The sequence below is a fragment of the Salvia splendens genome, chromosome 19 (assembly GCF_004379255.2).
Source record: "Salvia splendens isolate huo1 chromosome 19, SspV2, whole genome shotgun sequence".
In the NCBI taxonomy this organism is placed as follows: Eukaryota; Viridiplantae; Streptophyta; class Magnoliopsida; order Lamiales; family Lamiaceae; genus Salvia; species Salvia splendens.
In genome coordinates, this window is record NC_056050.1 from 12,257,055 (window position 1) to 12,272,934 (window position 15,880).

Below are 15,880 nucleotides of genomic sequence, written 5' to 3' on the forward strand. Positions count from 1 at the left end.
CAGCTCTGGCCTTCTCAAAGTCTGCCTTAGCCTGTTCGGCCTGGTGACGAGCAGCCGCCAACTTCCTCTGCATCTCAGCATAATCGTTGGACGCTTTGGAGAGTTCAACGGCGACGAGCTTGGAGAGCATATCGTTCCCCTGAAAATGGAAAAAGGAAAAAGTCAACCGAGGGGCCACAAAAAATACAGGAAAAAAGCAAGGCCAGAAAATCAAGAAGAGAATTCACCTCGGCGAAGTCCGTGGGCCATAAAAAGGGCTCACAGATATGTTCCGAAGGAGGCGCCAAGACCACGTCTTTCTCTGGCGCTCTTGGGGGTTTCTGAATCCTCCCCTTCCCCCTTGCCGAAGTCGACTCCGGCTTCTTTGGATCCGAAGAGGTCTTTTGCCTCTTCGGATTCTTCTCGGCATCAGACGCCGAGCTGGTGGTTTTCGGCCTCTCCGGTTCCTTAGATTCGGAGGATTTGCGACCGAGCTTGTTTAGCAAGTTCACTGCCAAAAAGCAAGAAAACAAGGTTAGTTTTCGTCGTCAAGGCAGTAATGCATAAAAAAGAAATCCTCACCCTCAGTCTCTTCGTCCGAAGACGAGGAGTCGAACACGAAGTCGCCCTTGACGAGCTCAGACTCCGAGTACTGCTTCCTAATCATGGGAATCTTATTGAGCTCGGCCTCGAGCTCGTCCAACGGTTCTACCCGAGGATGAGGAATAACGGACTTCGGCCCTCTCCAGGAAAAGTCCGAAGCCGCTGTCCTATTATAAAAAAAGAAGCGATGTTGCCACTTTGGCCACTTGGTTTTGCAGAAGGCCCTAAAAGGCTGTAAAGGGATCAAGTAAAACCAAGATCCTTTTCTCTTAAACTGGAAGAAATTAAGGATTGCCCTCAGAGACAGATCCTTATCTAGCCTACGCAGTTCGGCAGCAAAGGCCGATAAGTGCCTCCAAGAGTTCGGAGTCACCTGACCTAAAGGGAGTTGAAAAAAATCAAGCAGCTCTACAAAGGCAGGGGGAAGAGGGAAACGAAGCCCGCATTCCAAGCCGGCTTCATAAACGGTGGCGTAACCCTCCGGCGGCGAGTCAGCCCTATGAAGGTCGTCGGGAATCGCAACCTTCCCCCCAGGAAAAAAATATTTTTCGTGTAAGGATATCACAGTATCCTTACTCAAGATGCTGTGAAAATACTCTACGGTCTTCTCCCCGGATTCTTTCCGGCTAGAAGACCCCTTATCCCCTTTCCTACCGCTACCTGACTCAGAAGAAGAAGAAGACATAGTTCTTACTCTTTGAAAGTCTGAAGAAATTCTGAAGAAATTCTTGAAAGCGGAAGGAAATTTTTACGCAAAAGAGAGAGAATGCAGAAGAAGCAATAGCAAAAGTGTTCAAATGATGAAGAAAGGACGTATTTATCAGATTCGGAGAAGATTTCAAAATCATCGCACCGTTTCGAATCCCACCTTTTCAGGATTCAACGGCCGGATTTTACTGTCGCATTTAATGCAGTCACGCGCAAGGCACGTCCCCTAACGTCAGCCTCCCCCGTACCTTTATCCAGAATGCCGAAGTGACTCGCTTCGCCGAAGTGATTCACTTCGCTTTTCGGGGGGGGTAGTGATGGGGTACGTACTAAACAAGCCCAATAGCAGTGACGGCCCATCAGCCCAAAGCCCAAGGAAGAGTATCAGTTCGGCATTACCAAAGAGTTCGGCCCCAGCCTACAGCTCGGTAAAAGCCGACCAATCAAGCTCTACTCTCAGATCGGCAAAAGCTGCTCGGCAATAGTTCAGCAGTTCGGTCTCAGTTTTCAACCGAACTGGGAGATAGTGGACTCATGCAGAACCTCCACGACCTCCACTACACGATCTATTTAGTGGTGGACCCATGTAGGATCTCATGACCTCCACGACATCCACGATCTAATTAGTGATGATGTAAGCCACGACCTAATTAGTGATGATGTAAGCCACGACCTAGTTAGTGGTGATGCAAGCCACGATCTTAGTTCAATGTATAAATAGAACTTAGATCAGATAGACTAGGAAGGAGAAAAAAAGCTCTCTAGACATCAAAGATCATATAGCAAGTCTGTATTAGTAAGCTGTAAACCAGATCAAGCAATACAATCTTGCCCTCCTTTCTTCCCGTGGACGTAGATTTACCTCAGTAAATCGAACCACGTAATTCCTTGTGTCGTGATCTATATTCATTACCTGCATTTACTACCATCAAAAATTCGCCCAACCATCAGTATACAATGAAAAACAAATGGATTTCGATTAATTTTCTATTGCAATGTAAATATTGTAGTCGCAGAGTTGTACGATTAGACAGACCGGATTACCTATGCGGCTACGCCTTCTGTCCTGCACTATTTCCGCTACATTTATAGCAATACTCCCGTACTTTTTGTTTCTATCTCTCTTACTTTAACAATTGTGCATTAAAATCCGTACGATTTGAAATGTTGTCAATTTTATAGGGACGGAGGAAGTCTATTAATACTTCCACCATCCCACTGTAGCAATTTCAGTTGAGTTGCATGCTAGTTTTAAGAAAGTATAAAAGAAAGATGATATAAAAAAATAGCGAAATGTGGATCTATTTTTATATACATGATAACGTTCGGATTTTGCACTATTTTAAGGCCAATATTTGGTCCGTTTTGAGTGTCAAAGTAGCATTACTTGTCCATTATTTGTATATTTTATCTATTTTGGTAATTTGATCTGTTTTGTGAGAAATGTACAAAAATAGAGCGCAAAAATGACAGAGAAAAGGTTGAAATCTGGAAGCTGGAGGAGAAGCGCATGCCAGCTGTCGCTGGACCCTGGCCAGGGGGCGCTGAAACAAGTCCAGAGAGCTCGAAAACTTTCCTAGCGGCCAGTTGGGCCTGTTCGCGCCCAGCAATCTCAGTTCAAACCAATTTTTCGGAGATTCTGAGATCCAATCAGAGCGTACAGACCATTCTCTTCGTCTTCGAAAGAGCGTCGTGTTGGTATCTTTATCATCTCAATAGGAGTTCTGTAAAGAAAGTTATGGTCATTCTACGAGCGTTGCGCAATGCTGTTAAGTGCTAAATTTAGGCGGAAATTCAAGGAATGAAAGAAGCTACTCCCTCCGTTCCAACTAAGTTGAGTCATTTTTTTGCTCTCCCAACTAAGTTAAGTCATTTTCTTTTTTGACAAAAAATAAAACATCATATCACTCTTACTTTATCTTATCACATACTTTATTCTCTCTTTATTTTTCCTACTTTATTTCTCTCTTCTACTTTTCAACACAATTTCTTAATATCCGTGCCCAAAATTTTTGACTCCACTTAGTTGAGATGGGGGAGTATTACCTTTTCCTTCTCTCCTATTACTTAGAGGACAACTTTTACTAAGTTTAAATTTTTTTCAAGCCTATAAATACCCTATAATCTAACTCAAAATATTTATTCATTCATAGCCTCCCTTTGGGGAGCCTCCAAGACTCCTCCCTCTCTACCCATAGCCTAATTCATGCATCATTCTTGGAGATTGAACCAAGACAGGAGGAGCATGAAGACTTCAAGATTCAACCTTGAATTTTGTTTATTTATTTCATGTCTCGTACTTTAATTATTGTTTTAGTTCATTTGTCTATGGATTGCAAAACAATACTCCCCCTTATCCATAGTAGTTGAGTCATTTTGCCATTTTGGTTCGTTCCACAGTAGTGGAGTCATTTCTCTCTCTAGTAAAAGTCAACACCTTTCTTGTCACTTACTTTGCTCTCCCTTACTTTATTCTCTCGGCATCTCTCTACCTTTTCAATTTCCTACCTTATACTTCATTTACTTAACCCACCTAAAATAATTTTTCTTAATCTCCGTGCCAGAAATGTCTCTACTACTATGGAACGGAGGGAGTAGAATTTAAGGTTTGATATAATTGACTTTTATGTAATTCCTTTTATGTTTAATGTTCAGAACTCGTTGCACTTGATTTTTCTTGAGTTTTTGTTCGACTAATTGGCTGTTACCTTAATTATTATCAATCTTTGATCAGTGATAGCTTTGATTGGTTTATCTTATATGCTCATACAGTAGAACTAATTAGAATAACTACAGAGCTAGTGAAAACATTATCCTTGAAATTCCTTATCTGATTCTATCTTAATTGTTTTTGTGCTTTATTTATTTCTGTTTAGTTTCAAATTTTCAATCTCAAAACTTTGTTTCTTTAGATAGTATATGAGGCTTAGCTATACTATTTTTTCTTATATATTTGCAAGTAGTTGTAGTGCTAAAAAATAGTGCATTAAGTTTTTGGCGTCGTTGCCGAGGAAATTGCTTTAAGCTGATATTGTCAAAAGGTTGATAATATTAATTTAGAGAGTAATATTATTTAATTTTATTTTTCTTTTAATTTATTCGAGGTACTTGAGGAGAATGAGGAGCGCAACAATGGAGGTTTGTACCAATATTTCTTTTAATTTCGTTTTTCTATAGATTTTATTTTTCAATTTTTGTTTTTCCTAAAAAAATAAATTTTTTTTTTTTCTGTTTAGTTTTATTTTTATTTTTAATATATATAAAAAATAATTTTAGTTTTTTTTTAAAAAATTTAAAACAAAATTGTATTTTTATTTTTTATTTAAGAATAAACAGGGTATTGAAAATAAATAAATAAATAAAATGGGAGCAGGTAGCGGCCCGCCGAAGAAGATAAGTAAGGACAGACCATCCTCAGAGCTCTACTAAATTGCAGTCGGCGCCCGCTGAGGCGTGTCAGACGCGAGATATTCACATGAGGTATGTTTCCTCCTTCCTTCTCTCATTTGTTTTATTTCTAACTCTAGCACCCACTTCCCATGTCTTTAAATTCTATTTTCTCCACATTATTCACACACCACACTACAAATTTACATCACTTAATCAAATCCTTTGGATTTTAGCAAATTGTTTTATGCTGAACTGTCAATCAACGCAATGTACGTTCTTCTGGTAATTTCTAAGAATTGATCTTGAATTCTTTAATTGAATGATTTTGTTGTTGGTATATATTTCGTAGTTTGGATAGAAGTTTGATGGGGGATGTAGTTACTTGTGATTTATTCGTGGTACAATTGCAAGTATTGGATTTATTGATGTTTGGTGTGCTTGAATTACCTTCATTTTGTGGATGAAATTTGAATATCCCTTTAGCTTAATTGTTGATACACATATTTCATGTTCATAGTATTGTGAGACTATTTTATCTTGCACGACTGGTGTACATCTAGAGCTTATATTGTTTTGCATGATCTTGGTTTATTGTTGAAAATTCTTGCAAATTATTGGGGGATAGGGATCATGATGGGGGATGATTTTTTAATCAAGAAAGATTACTTGGTCTTGCATGTGACTATTTTTTACACCTTGGTTTGATTCAAGTTCGGGGGATTGTCAAATGTTATGTTATACTACTACAATTTACTTCATTCTATGCTCACATTGCGAAATTGTAGGTACAAAGGCATCCCAAAGGAATTGCCAAGATGGGGGATAACTTATGAGCTTCGAAGAACGTCAAGCTAAAGACAAAAAACAAGCGCTTGTTGGGAGGCAACCCGACATTTTACTTTTTTATGTTTCTTTAAGTTTGTTTTTGGAGTTTAATTTTTCGTTTTTGTCTTATTGGAAATTTGCAGCTACTGGACTCAACCTAGCGGTCGCTGGCCATTGTGCAGCATTCTGCTGGCAACTCACTGGAACGGTTCTGTACTCAACACAACACCCGCTGAAGACATATAGCGGTCCGCTGGAATTTCACCGCAATCCAGTCGAAATTTCAACTTTTGTTGGAATTTTACCTTGTCCAGCCTTATCCCGATTTTTCAAGGTATCTTTATTACTTTCATAGATTTCTCACGTCCCAACCAACTCTACAAACTTATTATGCACTTAGTTTTCAATAAGTTTGGAGGGATGACGTGGTGGACCGTGAGTTTAGGATTTCTTTCATCTTTAGCACGTCCCTACTAACTTCTCCCAAACTTTTCATATCAAAACAAACAGATAAAGCCTCTTGAAGAAGAGTAATTTCAGCATCATCATTTCCCAAAATAATCATAATAATCATTTTGAGAAGAACCATTATACAAGATAAAGATGTTCTCTTGACAAATAAACTGAAATCAATTCGGAAGAATTATAATCACCAAATTCAAGATATTGAGTAGATCTTAGATAAAAATCCAAAATACACTTTCATTAGTCTAAATAGTACTCGCTATGTCCCGTTAAAAATTAAAATTTTCCTTTTTGGGTTGTCCGATTAAAAATGAAATGTTTCTTAAAACAGCGCCGTTAGCAACAGCGTCGATGGCAAGGACGATGTTGCAGACGCACAGGGCCCTCAAGAAGTGTACTGACCCCGACGAAGCCGAATATCTCCGGGCGTTACTCGATGAGCTGCGTCGGAAGTTGGGAATTGGTCCGACTTAGTTTTTTTTATTTATTAGTTCAATGATGTAACTTTTTTTTATTAAAACTTCGCCGTTTGTTATTTAGACCGTTTTTTATTTACTCGTTACTTGTTATTTGAAAACAGTTAAATTAATTAAACAAAACAATAAAATGATGATGTGGCGCGCCATAGGGCGCACCTTAGGGCGCGCCTTAGGGTGCCCCACTGCAAGTGGGGAGGTAGGAGGATAAAACTGCTGACGTGGCGCGCCATAGGGCGCGCCTTAGGGCGCCCCATTGCTAATGCTCTTACTTTTCCCTCTCTCTTACTTTAGTCTGTCTTTGTTAACTCACAAAATAACATTGTATTAAATATCGTGCCGGAAACCAAATGTTTCATATTTATGTGATAGAGGGAGCATTTGAAATCCAAACATGGTACTTGACCCAGCCATTTAGTCTCCGTGAATTCAATAATTTAACTTGCCGCTCACTACAAACCCCCTGTACGCATGCTGGTGATTTTCCGTGCTAAAATGTATACTGGAAAATATGTTTTTAAGTATAACCGTGAGATTGTTAGAGTGACATACGTAAAGCATGTTTTACGATTGATTGATTGTATATTTAAAACTCTTCATCCATTTTTAGCTGTTGATGAGAAGGAATATTCTTTTGCGTTGTGCTTTGCTTATTACTCCATCCGTCCACAATTAATTGGCACCAATTTTCTTTTTCGTCCATCCACAATTAATTGACACGGGTACTTTTGACTACTTTTAGCAATTGACCGTACATTCCACTAACTTATCATACTCACATTTTATTATAAACTAATATATAAGAGTAGGATTTCACATTCCACTAACTTTTTCAACCCACTTTTCATTATATTTCTTAAAATCCGAGCCATAGTAATGGATATATTTTTTTCGGCATGAAGATTAAGAAATAGGTGTGTAATGTTATTAAATAAAAAGATAATAAAGTAGAAGAGAGGAAAAAGTAAAAGTGAGAAAATGTGTTACTACCTTTTACTAAAAAAAAAGAAATGACTTTACTATGATGGAATGTCCTAAATGAAAAATGACTCTACTACTATTGAACGGAGGAAGTATATGTTTTACAACATTTAATATCTAAAAGCAATCTAAGTTTTTTCACTGTAAACTGAGTAATAGACATGTTCGTCACAGTAGGAGACTCAGTTGGTACGTTGGAGAAGTAAAACTCATTTTCACAATCTAGATATATTTTGGCTACTTAGGGGTAATGATTGTTGTGTCAGTCCGAAAGTTTTCTTACCTAAAGAAATTAACAACATTTAATAGTGAAATAAGTCTTTAACAGAAAGACGAGGTCTCGAGAATTGCTATGTAATTAATCGTTGTATATAACATTGAGCATACAATGTTAGTTATGAAGCATATATGATTTAACAAAAGGTGTGACTTTTGCGTAATCCGAAAATCCTGATAATTTGGGTAATGGTATTTGACGTCTAGCGGTGCTAAGATTGTTATTGTATTGAATCACATCTCGTGAGAGTCCGATTTGTTAATATCCTCAAGAGGTGTTATGAAAAAAGTTTTATATTTAAAAAAATTGTGTAGTTAGAATTTATTTACCGAATAATAAATAATGTTTTTAAACTAGATCACTATTGACAAAAGTCAATAGTATACTTAAATTCAATAACAGATAATTTTATCTTAAATGCAAAAAATAATTAAATTAAAAAAACCTCTAATTACTCGTAATTTGATATTAGACGAGGATTCAATATTATTTTACTGTAGTTTATAATGGAAAACGTACTTCATAGCATATTATACGTATGAGAAAAAAAAGTGCTCACTAGATAATTGAACAATGATAGAGCTGTAATGATAAATTTCTAATCTAGTTACATCACGACACATTAATACTAGTAATTAAAAGGTGCACTAATGAAACAGATGATATAGCTGTAATTGAAAATTTTGAACATCCAAGTATGAACTGGAATGAAATATCAAATAAGATCTCAATATAATCAATTTGATTCTAACTCTATAAATTATTATTAATATTTTTAATTTTACAAATTACATAAAAATCAAAACTCATTTTATTACTCCTTATTAATTTAGTTAAAATTATGGGAAAAATGAATAAATCAAACTTTAAAAGTAATTAGTTTGTGGAATTAATTGCGTCCCTCCGTCCCGGCTAAGATGACACATTTCTTGGTCAGCATGGGATTTTAGGAGTTATTGGTTAAAGTGTTTATGATACGATCATGGAAGCCGTGCATCAAAGTTTGTACCTGCAGCTGATTTCAACCAGTGATCATCCTATCAAGATGACGTCCAAATGTTTTGGGAAGACCACCAGTGTCTTTGTTTTCGAGAGAGCTTCGCGTGAGTATCTTGCACGCCTCAATCGGAGTCTGGTGGAGGGAGTTATGGCCATTTTACGGAAGACGCACAGTGCAGAAAAGCTCCACACGGCCGGGTTAATTTCAAGGAGGATAAATCACCAGGCCGGGTGTCATTTTCGGACCCCATTCTTCCCCAGCGGGCCACCCAAGCTTTAAATAGTATTTTCCTCGTTTTTTCATAGTTATTTGTTGATGAAAATAGATGCTTGAGAGATTTGTTCCTCTTAAAGAGGGTTTCCTACCCAATTCCTAGTTATAGGTTGCTTGAATCCATCAATTCTTAGTAAAGCATGGATCAAGTAGAGGTATACTTTGAGAATTGTGGTGTCCTTGAAGGCTTAGCCATGGAAGCATGTTGGTATGGTGTAAGTGCCTTAGCTTATTCAATCAATGACATTTAATCTCTTATTCCACATTATCTTTTGTTGATCTTCCTTCTTTCGGTTTAGATTCAATATATTCTTGTTGGATCTTTGATTTGCATTTGTTTGCTTTGATAAATTGAAAATCTACTTCACAAAAATATTAGATCAAACATCTACAATTTGGGTATTCATTAGGAAATGGATCTTACTATACATGGATCCTTATCAGTTTAATTAGAGAGAGAAAATGTGAGTTTAAGTATTAAAATAGAGAGGAAAAGAAAGATGAATATTTTAATAAGAGTCTGAAAAATGATTGGGTGTATTAATTGAAGAGAGAAAGTTTTCATAAAAGGAAATATATCATCTTAGTCGGGACAAACTAAAAAGAAAAACATGTCATCTTAAGCGGGACGGAAGGAATAATAATTTAGCTATTGAAACTAAAATAAATGTAAAATAAAACAAATAATAGTAATGACAACTACTCGGAAACTATGCTCATGGATGGTGTCTACGTAATGTATGTATGATAATATTTTGGTAAAACACATTTAAAAATCCTTGTACTAATCTATTTTGTTTCATCAAGTTCTTATTAAATTTTTTGGTTCATTAGCTTTTCGTACCAATGTACTGTAGTATTTTGTCTCATTCGGTCATTTTCATTCTTTTTTTTTTCATTTTATACTTACATTTTGATTTAAGAGGTTTTATATTTTATTTATTAGTTGGATTTTTATTTTACTGACTGCAGAATTTAGTTAACTTTTTTTTGCGTTGATTAAATCTATTTATTTAATTTTTTTGTCTGATTTATTTTAAAATGTATTCAATTGCAATATCGATTTAATAATTATTGAAAAATGAATAATTTATTGATATTGTCTATTATCAACTTATAATTATTTTTCAATGATTTTTTTAGAATCAATATCGCAACTGAATTAAATTCAATTAAATAAGAAAATAATGTAAAATAAATAAATAATACATAAAAAGTTAATTAATTCAGAAGTCCGTTAAATAAATTCAACCGAAAACCTCTTAAATAAAAATGCATTAACATAAGGACCTATAAAATGAAAAAGTATAAAAGGATCTAATAAAACAAAAACTTGTTGAAGGATCTAACAGAAAGTTATTCCTATTTTATTACTCATTTTTTTATCAATCTTTCTATATTTTATTTGAATTATTTTTTTTCTCTTATTTTATTCACTATATTCATTTTCTTTATTAAGTTTGTATTAAAATCCATGTTGTAGATTATTCTTGGTGATTAGATGGAGTACATATATTGATAGAAAATATCGAAAATTGAGAATTTTTATTTTGAGCATAAAGAACCTGATTACTACTCCCTCCGTTTCATGTTAATAGAGTCATTTGTATTTTTCGTAAAAAATAATTCTCATTTTTACTTTATTCTCTCTTCATCTCTTTTATTTTATTATTTCTTACTTTTTCACCATCCATTTAACACATCATTTATAAACTCCGCGTCGAAAAGAAATGTGTTTATTAACAAGGAACGGAGGGAGTATTTGTGCGATCTACAAAATCAGGAAAAAGTTGTGAACTTTTAAAAAGCAGACAGTGAAAGATAGTAATTAAAAAGATTTAAATGGGTGTGTTGAAAATTTGAAATGAATACTAGCATTTTCACTGAATATAGCCTACCTGGGCAGGGCATCTCATTGTTTAGTAGTACTTGAAATGACTTTGTTGGCGTCACGATCCTTCCTACTAACCACCCACCCACCCACCCACCACCATGAATACATACTGTTATTGTTGATGTGTGCATTCACTCGACTCTTTTTTGATTTTGAAGATGAATGCTCTCGCCGCCACTAATCGCAACTTCCGGAAAGCTGCGCCCATTCTCGGTATCGACTCCAAGATTGAGAAGAGTCTCATGATCCCCTTCAGAGAGATTAAGGTCTGTTTGATTTCATTTCATTTAATTTGTGGGTTTTTCTAGTGATTCATTGTGAAAGATTGATTTTTTTGGGTTGTGATCAGGTGGAATGCACGATTCCGAAAGACGATGGTTTCCTACGTTGGATTCAGAGTGCAGCATGATAATTCCCGTGGCCCCATGAAAGGAGGCATCCGTTATCATCCACAGGTCTCTTCTTCTTCTTCTTTTAATGATGTTGAAATTGGTAGACCTAAATGCTCTATTGTTTGCTTGGTTCTGAAAATTGAATGTCTAGCTTAATGTAAATCTTTAGGATGATGCTAAAGTATAATTCATCATGTGCAAAGCCTTCCTTTAGGTCATGGTTTTAGCTACCGTAGTAGTTCATAGGCTCCCTACTCTCTGCTAGGTTTTACAGACTTGTTCTTGTTGTTTCCTTCCTAGATGCTGAATCTAACATGAGCTCACACTCTTACAATGATAATGAACTGTCCCTTCCGCTGAATCCTTGAATGGATATAGATTAGATTTTTGGTGAAAATTCTTGCTTTCAGATTTATGGATTACGTACTCTGTCGTATTCATTTAATAGTTATAGGCAACGATTTTTGGAAGATATAACACGTGCTCCTCGTTGGCTTTTGTTTGTGTGAAATTTGTATGGTTCTGTATGTTGATTACTAGTGACGGAATTAGTTACCTTGGATGTACTCATTTTGAATCCCTAGTGATGGAAGTGCACAAACCATATAAAGAACAACCATGACATTTTTATTCTTATAAACAAGACAAAAGATAGATGTGGCTCGTTTTTTGAATTTCCAGTTATCCACATGTAACGAGTAATGTACTAGATTCGGCATTGATAACTTTATATTCGAGCATTTAATGATCCTCTTTTTCCTTGTAATATCTTTGTCTTTCTTCTTAAATATACCTACTGTTTTTATATTGTCATATTACAATTTACACGTGGCTTTGTTATACTGGTGCTGAGATATTAGGCAAATTCTCTGTAAAGGTTGAACCTGATGAAGTAAATGCTCTTGCTCAATTGATGACGTGGAAGACTGCTGTAGCCGATATTCCATACGGTGGTGCTAAAGGTGGAATAGGATGCTCACCAAAAGATTTAAGTTTTAGTGAGTTAGAACGTCTTACACGTGTCTTCACACAGAAGATACATGACCTTATTGGGGTCAATACTGATGTCCCAGCCCCGGATATGGGCACCAATGCTCAGGTTAATGTCCTCTTCCTTATTTGAAATATAATCCCATTTAAATTTTTCCTTCATAAGAATAAGTACAAATATATGCGTTATGTAGACAATGGCTTGGATTTTGGACGAGTACTCAAAATTCCATGGTTATTCACCTGCAGTCGTTACGGGAAAACCAATTGTAAGTATAATTCAAACTATAAACTTAAAATTGTTAAAGTTAATAGTTATTCCAAATTAAGATATCATCTCATTACATAAGTGTCTTGTTTTGTGATTGGTATCTCAGGATCTCGGTGGTTCACTGGGTAGAGATGCAGCAACTGGGCGTGGAGTTGTTTACGCCACTGAAGCTCTACTTGCTGAACATGGAAAGTCAGTTAAGGGATTGACTTTTGCTATTCAGGTATGAAGTAAATTTCACTTCATATCTTTTCATTTTATAAAAAGCTGAGCATCTAATGTTTGGACATTATGCAGGGTTTCGGCAATGTTGGATCATGGGCTGCAAAACTCTTCCATGAAAGAGGTGGAAAGGTTGTTGCAGTGAGTGATATCACTGGAGCAGTGAGAAATCCTAATGGTATTGACATACATGCATTGCTTCAGCATAAAGAGGCAACAGGAAAGCTAGCCGATTTCAGTGGTGCTGATGTGATGGACTCAAATGATTTGCTAACTCAGGAATGCGATGTTCTCGTACCATGTGCTCTAGGCGGAGTTTTAAACAGGTTTAACATTTTATTATAGCGATTGAATTCCCCTAAATGCTTGTTAAGTTATTATATCTTCTGCTCTGATTGCTTGAAAAGTGCTCCTTTTCCTTCTTTAAAAAGGGATTAAGCTTTAGAAGGAGCTGTAGTTTCATTGGATTCTTTTTTCCAGATAATACGTGAATACAGGGGGTGTACTTGGAAAAGTTGTGAAGCTTCTTTTCCCCTCTGAACAGATTTACCAGTCTTTGTCCTCTTTGTTATGCTCCTCAAATAGAAGCTAGTTTTATTCCATCAAACAATCAAAACCATATCTCAGTTTTATAGTAGTTTAAGGAGTTAAGGTAAACTACGCAAGTAACATGGACCGAAAACATGGATCTGTTTATTTGGTGGAATAGTGTCAATATTCTGGGAAATTATGTTTGTTTCTGGATTAACTGAATATAGAAATGGTAAGACTTTCTATGATACTTTCTGTTTCAGCTGTCGCTAATCTATGAATCACTACCATAACTGAACAAAGATAAGCTCTGCGATATAGTGGTCACTATAAGCCTATCTTTTCTGACATAAAGAGAAGCGTACACTCACATAGATAATGAAGAAAATTTCACTAACAACATAGGAGTATTTCATTTGAAAGACAGATCAGGATGGAGAAAAGAAAGAGATTAGGCATATTGCTGCATGCTCACATTCTATATTTCTACCTGACTTGTATTTGGTTATTTTCTTTGTTGAAGGGAAAATGCTGGAGATGTCAGAGCCAAGTTTGTTGTAGAGGCTGCTAATCATCCAACTGATCCAGATGCCGATGAGGTCCAAACTTTTTCTCTTGTTTTTAAGGACCTTCAACTAGTATATTCTAATCAAATTGCTCCACTTCTGCAGATTTTATCAAAAAAGGGAGTTGTAATACTTCCCGATATATATGCAAATGCAGGAGGAGTGACCGTTAGTTATTTTGAGTGGGTGCAGGTAAGGTTCCCTTCTTCCGCTCAATTTATTACTCCCTCCGTCCCACAAATAATGTCACACTTGTGGGATGACACGGGATTTTAGAAGGTTTTGTTTTGTGTGTTAAGTGGAAAGAGAAAATATAATATTTATATTAATGTGAGAGAAAACTTTTTTCCAAAAAGAGTAAATTACAAAACTGGTACCCAGAAAATGGAGTTTGCACCTTTTTATTACCCAACATTTACAAAATCACATTTTCTGTCAAAATGTTCCATAAATCCCAAATTCTGTCCCGATTTTTACCATTCTACCCTTTAGTCCTTGAGGGGTAGGATAGTAAAAATTGGTACTGAATTTGGGATTTATGAAACTTTTTGACTAAAAATGTGATTTTGTATATGTTGGGAACTAAAAAGGTGCAAACTCCATTTTCTGGATACTAGTTTTGTAGTTCACTCTTCCAAAAATAGAAATGAGACATCTTTAGTGGGACAAACTAAAAGGGAAAGGGGAAAGTGATACATCTATTTATGGGATAGAGGAGTACTAAAATGCAATTGAAATGCCGTGTCAATTGGTTTGTGTCATCTTCATTTGTTTATCTTGCTCCATTATGTTATAATCTATGTGTCATTCCAAATATGTTGATCAATATATAATCCTTTTGAAATTTTCTTGTTGATACTGCGAAATTGTGTGCGCAGAACATTCAAGGGTTTATGTGGGATGAGGACAAGGTGAATGCAGAACTTAAGAGATACATGACAAAGGCCTTCCACAACATCAAGGGCATGTGCCAGTCGCACGATTGCAACCTCCGGATGGGTACATTTACGTTGGGTGTCAACCGTGTTGCTCGTGCTACTCTACTGAGGGGTTGGGAAGCCTAACATCCTTAAGAACATCATATATTTGTCTCAACTGCTTCTTCAATGATCAAGATAAAGCTGTTTGAAAATTTTCCTTGTTCGTTAATCGTCTGCAAGGCTGAGAAGGTTTCAAAGAAACGGCCTCGATTTATCCTTAATTTCTGAACTACAGTTGCCTTTTGAACTTGTGATGTGAACTTGCAGAAAGAAACGAAGGTGGTACTTGAGTAATCAACTCATTCTCACCTCCAAAATTCTTGCAAATATCACATGAATTTATGATCTCATTCCTGGAAATTATGCTATTACAAAAAATAATGCTTGGTTTATATTGCCTTCCTTATGTGGGAAGTTGCCGGAGCGGATCACCTCCCCACATCCTACCCCATTTGCTATCCCACCAAACCAATAAAATAGTGACATGTGTTTACTCTTTAAAATACTCCCTCCGTCCCAGACTACTCGCACATTTCCTTTTCGGCACGGAAATTAAGGAAAGAGTGTATAGCAAAGTCAACAATTGCGGCTGTAGGTGATAATTTTTACTAAAAATGGAAAGAGTGCAAATAACTTGGGACGCCCAGAAAGGAAATAAGTGCAAGTAGTCCGGGACGGAGGGAGTATTAAAAAACAAACGTGGCACCTCTTCACAAAATATTGTCAACGCATTCATCTTCCTTTTTACTCGTAATCTCACCTCTTAAACGTAAAAATGACTCCGCTGAAAAATCCAAAGCAGGACTACCACCACGATGCATCACTACTAGTCGCTAGCCACCGGAATCCCCGACCACCTGGACACCTCTACCTCTCTCTCTCTCTCTCTCGTTCCCCTTACTTCTCCCCGCCTATAAGCTCCAACACCTCTCGGATCCCCTGCAAATCGCCACCGGCAATTCGATCTCCACCAAATGGCAGCCACTGCCGCCTGACTGGTTGCTCGGATTCTTCTTCCGGCACCTCATCTCACAGATATCCCCATCCAGTCCGTCGT

The 15,880-nt window shown here is 36.5% G+C and overlaps 1 pseudogene; it reads left to right on the top strand.

The window, feature by feature from the left end:
- The first annotated feature begins 10,938 nt into the window (after positions 1 to 10,938).
- On the top strand, positions 10,939 to 15,215 carry LOC121780200 (annotated as a pseudogene).
- Positions 15,216 to 15,880: the final 665 nt, after the last annotated feature.